The sequence below is a fragment of the Chrysochloris asiatica genome, unplaced genomic scaffold (assembly GCF_000296735.1).
Source record: "Chrysochloris asiatica unplaced genomic scaffold, ChrAsi1.0 scaffold00074, whole genome shotgun sequence".
NCBI lineage: Eukaryota > Metazoa > Chordata > Mammalia > Afrosoricida > Chrysochloridae > Chrysochloris > Chrysochloris asiatica.
The window spans coordinates 15,633,018-15,640,302 of record NW_006408592.1 but is presented as its reverse complement, the minus strand read 5'-3'; positions in this window follow the sequence as shown (position 1 = coordinate 15,640,302).

Sequence of the window (7,285 nt, the reverse complement as noted above, 5' to 3'; positions counted from 1 at the left end):
CATCAAATTGTGAGTCTTAAACAAGATAATACACATAAGGCACCTCACACAGTGGCTGGAATACAGGAAGCACTCAATAAATGCTAGATTCCTTCCCAAGTGTAAGCATGATTATTTGAAGCACAGCAGAAATCAATACCTCCATTTTATTATTGAAGCTCACTGCTAAATTTCATGGGGTAGGTAGGGATTTTTCCCTGAAGTGAGCACTGAGATTTCTAATGGTTTTAAAGCACCAGTCACCACTTTGCTTCTGGTCATCTATCTTCCAAGGAGACTGCAAAGCTGGAAAAGGAATTGCAGTCCAGAAGAAAATGCCACCGTATGACTGGGGTAATTTGAAAGTACACATCTCTCCCTACACACTGTTTCAGGTCTGTTCCCCTTCTCTATAAAAAGGCTGGAGCCGAGACACAAATAGGTTCTAAAGAGGGCAATGAAAATTATATGGGTTGTGGTTTGAGGAGGGAAGGAAGGGAAATAAAAAACATGGCAGGAATTACTTGACTTGGAAAGGGTAAAACGGGTGATAAATAGGAGGGTATTATATAATGGGGGTGGGTGGTTAGTCCAATGCCAAGGTCACTATTGTGGTAGGGGGCTGAGAGGACCAAAGGGATCATGTCTCAAAACTTGGAACGCTTTGGAACAGACTACAAATCACAGACGTTATTAATTACAATTAACAGTGCCCAATGCAGGGTTTGCTTTTTCATCTAACCCATGTTCTCTCATTTTCTAAATATGCCCAGAAAATACAGGCTGGGCTTTGCCATATGCATCTCACTGTTCAGGAATCGTCTCTTCGGACAGTTTACAAAAGTCCAACCCCTGAGAGGACAGACTTCTAAAGGCTTTCATGGATTGGTCCTTAAAGCCCTGTCCATCTTCACTTGCCTCAATCCTAGTCTAGCCACTCTGAATTTCTCATTGGTACTAGAACACACCATTTGTTCATTAATTCAACCAATATGGAACACCTATTAAAAGCCAGGTACTGTGTTTGGCAGTGGGGACACAATCTCAAAAAAGAAGAGACTCAAAGAACTTAATATACTAGTGCAGGAAGACAAAACATTTCTGGTAAAGGTAGGTGAACTTTGAAAGGGTAGTCAGAGAAGGCCTCTCTGTGGAGGTAATTCATGCGCAAAAATCTGAATGAGGCAAGAGTTGAACAAAAAGGTAACTGGGCCAACAGCATTCGAGACACAGCAAAAGTAGTGTAAAAGTCTCAAACAAGCTATTCTGAATGAGCTTGGAGAGTGGAAGAAACTGAAAGAAGAGAGTAACAATTGAGCAAAATGAGCAGGAGTCAGATATAGACGAGACCAGATACAGGCATAGACCAAATCATGTAGGACCTTAGAGCCATAGACAGGTGCTTGGATTCTGATCTAAGGGTGAGGGAAAGCCCTTCAGAATTCTAAGAGGAGGTGGACAAGACCACTCTGTCTGTTTAGTGAAATAAACATAGAAATGATGATGGCTTAGAATAAGTTGGTAACAGCAGAGGTGGTGAGAATAAATAGGGGGCAAGAAATGGGGGTAACACTGGCCAGAGACAATTGAGCTGGACTTTGAATAATTAGCCATGTCTAACAACTTGTCACTCAGTCAATGTCTTGTCTTTGTAGCCAACACACCTAGCACAATGAGCTAGAAAGATAAAAACAAATCTGGAAGAACAATGCTTTCATGTAACTAATCTTGGGATTTTTTATTACTTCAGAATGCTACCGAATCCTTTTCAAGATGGGTAATGTATACACATATTATAGAAAATGTGTTAACTAGAAATGTCAAAGGAAAATTTGTAATTCCTTATATGCCTACACCTGGAGACAAACATTAATATTTGGTATAACTTACCCACCTCCCAAGTCTTTTTGTACACATTTTTGCAAAGATGGGTAAGTACAGAAACCTTGAGGGCTAGCCTGGTCTACCAGAATCAGTTGGTTAGGTTTTGAATCCTAGTTCTACCACTAAGCAGCCTTAAGACAAGTTATTTTCACTCTGATCCATAAAATGGCAATGCCAACCCAATATTGAATTGTGAACCTAAATAATTCATACAAAGCACCTACCTGGATGGGTAACATATAGTTAAGTGCTCAACTTATAAGTAACTGTTATTAATAAAAAGAAGCCTAAATCCCACAACATGCAATTATAAGGAGAGCTTTCAACATCTCACTTTTTAGGAAATAGGTTTTGCAAATCCACAATCTAACCACATGTGCCCTTCCAAAGAAAAATAATCATACCAAGTATAGGAATTTGCCAAGTACGGTGCAAGCAATACAAAATATTTTTAAACCAAAACTTTATGGTAATGCAAAACAGAAATGTGCCAAAAACCAACCCCAGACCCTGGCCTGTTTAATAAATCTCTCTCCTCTAAAGCTGACATACTTATGGGATTACCGTTTACATTAATAACCTTTTAAAGAGCAGACACTTTCACCTGCCAAGAAATGATGCTTTCAGGTTTTCCATTGCCAGTTTTGTCTGTGTGGTATGACAGAGCATGGTATAGTCAGGACATTTCCGCTTTCCGGTCCCCTTTGCCACCGAGTGGTGGGATCCTGAGCAAGTTGCCCTCTCTAGGATTCTGCAAAATGAGGGGTTGTCTACTTAAAGTCTCCAAGAGTCTTTTTGCTATAAAACTCCATTCACACATTGCAGTTTAGCATGTGTAATACTGGTTTGAGGAGAAAATTATACATTTTAATCAAGTACCCAAAATGCCTTCAATACTGAGTCTCATAATTACCATCTATAGGATTTTGGGGAGGGGAGGGAAATGAATCACACATCATATGGGTGTACTTCTAACACTAAGATAACAACAGCCCCATTTTCACTGAGAAGGAAGTGAGAGGCTAACTTAAAAACCAGTTGAAGTCATAAAACCCCACAGTACATTTTCAAAGGTCGGTCTACTCTTAATAAATGCCAATTTCTCAGTGGCTTCAACCCATTCCAACTTGATCTAGATTGGCAAAGATGGTGGTGGATTTGGCTTAGTTTTATATACCATTATCACGCATTAATTAAATGAGGTAATGTATGGGAAAACAAATGTTGCTGTTCTTATATGTTTCTGTAGAGGCTGTTGCCTACCTTTTTGACCTCCTATATTCAATGATTGTCTACTCTGAGTTGCATACTTAGAGATCCATGTTACAACCATATGCGTCCTCACAGGGCTGATACCCAGCTGAGAAGTCAGGCAAACCTGGGAGTAGTATATGACCCAGACCTCAGGAGTGGGGAAGCCCCCAGAGGAAATGACATTTAAGCTGAGGTCTGAATGAAGTGAAGCTGTAGGAAGAACATGCTTGACACCTTGCACTCTAGGTTTATAGAGGGCATCGCCTCCTGTAGTCCCTCTTCTGTGTGGCCCTCCGCCTGGATTCTCTTCCAGCTAGAGTGACTGGAAGTCATGGTTTTCTCTGGATAGTCCATTGGTCCGTAGTTCTGGCATAACCATCAATAGTGTCCCTTTACCCTCTCATATGTATCTTGGCTGGGACTATCAATACCATGTTTAGTGTCCTGCTCCTGGCAATCCCTGGCTTGCACGTTAGGCTTCTCTAAGTGACTCAACCATTGAGGGCATGGGCTCTCTTAGACATCTTTGTATTCAAAGCACCTTGTCTCATGTCTGATGCTAAATAGACTCTGTACAACAAGCATACATTTGGAATTAAGATGTAAACCAAATACAAGCTGTTAACAAATTATATTTGCAAGTCTTCCTGCCATGGCTGGAATTCCAGTTCCATCTTTCACTAGCTGGGTAACTAGTGAAATGGGGATAATGGGATTTCTGTAGGGTGGTCTAAATGAGGATCCATATACGGTGCTCTAGGGCAGCCGCTGTGCCTGTTGACAGTGACTCCTTGGGCTTCTCCAAGGGCAGCAGCCCTGTTTGGTTAACACAAACGAAACCAGCACCTAACAAGCACTCAGCCGGGGCTCAGTATGTGTGTACTAAATGAATGCTTGCTCTCATGTGCTAGATGCTGGCAGCAGCTCATATCCTCAAATTACAAAATGCATTAATCAAAATGGTAATTTAGAAGTCAAAAGCTTGACTCCTGTAAGTCTAATTTTAAAATTAAACCAACAAAGACACCCCAAACTCATCTTATATCCATAAATCACAGAACATGTCTTGCCCCATCGTCGATGTATTAATTAGCAGTATTTAAATCTTACTCTTATTGTGTGTAACTAAGCTCTTTTAAGTTACTCTTCAATAAGCATGCCATCTTGGGTATTTGGGTCCATCTCTTCTTCTTTTGAACTGTCAGCCTTTCACCTTTGTGTGATTAATGAATATAGATAAAAAATTAGAAAGGCGTCACACTGAGTCAACAGTTTTCTTGATCCCCCAATTACAATATCCTCTTTGCAGTACATCTTTGTTGAACATTTGGAATGGATTACGACTTTAAACTTCCAGATGTTTAAACTACTACTGTAAATTCAAACTCATTAAAAGGGGCAGATTTACGACCTCTACTTAGTTTTGAAGTCTGTTGTTTGCCCTGTCCAAATAATTTATGAAACCAAATATAGTGGCAGGTCGTGTATTCTATTTATATAGTATTCATGGTAGGAAATAAGGGACATTAAAAACGGTCTGGAAATTAACTGCTTTTTTAGCCAACCTATAGATCACACTTATTGTTACTTCTAAGCTAGTAATTGTTTCCTGAAACTGATCTAGTAGAGATTTGTATGCTAATCTGTACTAAAAATTACTTTGCTTTTTCTGGCCACAAAAGTTAGCTACAGAGGACATTTGATTACAGCAAAAGACAGCTGCACCCACTCTCATGAACTAAATGGACCTGGATCTGCAGTCTTTTGTGGTAGTGTTTTAGCAGCCAAACAAAGGTGGCAGCATTTCTACACCCAGTTTGTAAAGTCTTACAAGTTTCAGGCTCCAATTTTTTTTTTTTTCTTTTTTTTTGCAAGGAACCCACAAGGACTATAATGAATTCATTTCAGAGATGTTGTGCTGAAAGCTGGCAATGGATAAAGCAAGAACATGAAAGGACCTTATTCCTAAAGTAAATATTTCTTCTACAAACCTTAAGAATGAAGTGACTTTCACAATCAATTTTAAAATAGAAAGATTGGACTTAAGTACCTGGTGCTGGCACTTATTAGCTATATAATTTGGGCTAATTCATTTACTTCTGTGTTTGATTTCTCATTAAGATGGGAATAAAACCTATCTGAGTGTCTTTATTAATTTTTTTTTTAAAGATTGAATGAAGTAATCCAAGATGCTTTGTAAGCCTAGAGTGTCACATAAATATTAATAAACATAGCAAGTATAATTTCCCTGTATTTTTTTAGTTACATACATTTTTCAGTTACACAGCACTTAAAAAGTAACAGTACCTACAACTCAACCAATTATTAACCTCACAGGGTTATTATGAGAAGTAAAATTATATAAAATTATTAAATTATAGTTAATAAATCCTGTATCATGCTAAATGGTTTCAATCACATAATTTCCCCCAAATAAATAGATATGTCAAAAGCAAATATTCCTCCACTTAGTTAAATCTTGATATAATTTTCAAGTACATTTTGCAAACTGTTTCAAAACAGAACCTAAAAAAAAAAAAAAAACCCACAAAATTGAACTTTTATGGATGTCTTGTATGATGCTATTTTCCTTTCCCTTAACTTTGATAAATCTGATTCACTAAAATGTGAAGTGTGGAGATTTTTAATATCTATATATATAAACTAGCTATAAGATAAACAAGTACAGCTGTGGTCATGTGAACCAACTCTGAGCTGTAAACCGTGAGTCAGAAGTGCATCTGGTATAGCCACCACTTAGACCAGAAGCCTGCTACCCAGTAAGCATTCAACCAGTATTTGTGGAATAAGTAAACAAAATTACTACGCCTACCACTTAGTAACGATTTAATTTTACAAAAGAAAATGTTTGATTACTACCATTGACTCAACCTATCTTCAAAGATCAAAGTTTGTGAAAATGTCTTTTAACAAATTAAGGTTTTGAAGCATCCAGATTCCCAAATTAACTTGGAGAATATACAGAGTTATAAAAAACAAATGTTAGAACCTTGAAAACATAACTAATTCTTGCTACATGAATGTTTCTGGATACACTATTGTGGTAGACTGAAAACAGGGCCATATTTTGCTGCTTCTGAAATCAAGAAGAGGAGTCCATTTCCTCTTATGACTTGCTTTTAATCAAAAGAATGTGGTGGAAGAGACATTCTCTGAGTTCTTGAGCCCAGGCTTTGAAACTATTGCTTTTGCCTTCTTGGTACTCTTGAGACCACCATGCCACAAGCTCAGGAGGAAAGACCACATGGAGAGACCTAACAGCTGCACCTACTCCTCAGCCAACCTACCAGTTAAATGCAGTTGCACAAGAGGGCCTAGCCAACCCACAACACTGTGCGAAATCATCAAATTGGTTTTTAAGCCATGACCTTTTGGAATGTTACTAAACAGCAGTATGATGCTGATGATAAATTCTCTCATACTGTGTTATTGCTGTTATTAGTGTCAAGTCGGCTCAAACTCAGTGACCCTCTATGCACAACAGAACAAAACAATGCTGGTCCTGCAACATCCTCACAATTGTTATACTTGAGCCCACTGCTGCTTCCGCTGTGTCATAACATTCGGTAGATTTTAGAGTCAAGGAAACATACCCAGCTTATGTAATTTGTCAAGGGCTCAAACTGTCCTAAGAACTGGATGCAAGGATTTAGAAGGCCATTTCTGTGTCTCTTTCACTATTATCCTGCCATTACCAACTGGCTCAGTTCTGTCAAGCACAGAAGCATGCAACTCTTAGAGATCTAGCTATAAGATAAACTATTTCCTTTTTTATAGCCTGCATGGATACTGTGCCCAGTTCGACATACCTACTGGGCTTGCAGCAATGACAGGGAAATGTGCTGCGGCTAGCATTAAGATTCAGCACATCAGCAAATGTACCCTATTTTGCTTTCTGAAGCTCAAATGACACTAACTCTACCCAACATAAAATAATTCAGTGACGCAGCTCTGCAATTATATTCCTCCATTTACATTTTAGTCAGCAACAGTAACGTTAAGCTTTGACAATTTATATTGAGAATCCTATACTGGATAATGTAAAAATCATCAGAGAAACCTTACACTTAATACTGCCTCAGTTAAAATATTTACGTGCCTTGGGCTGCCAAAAGAACAAACAGATCCGTGTTGGAGGAAGTGCAGC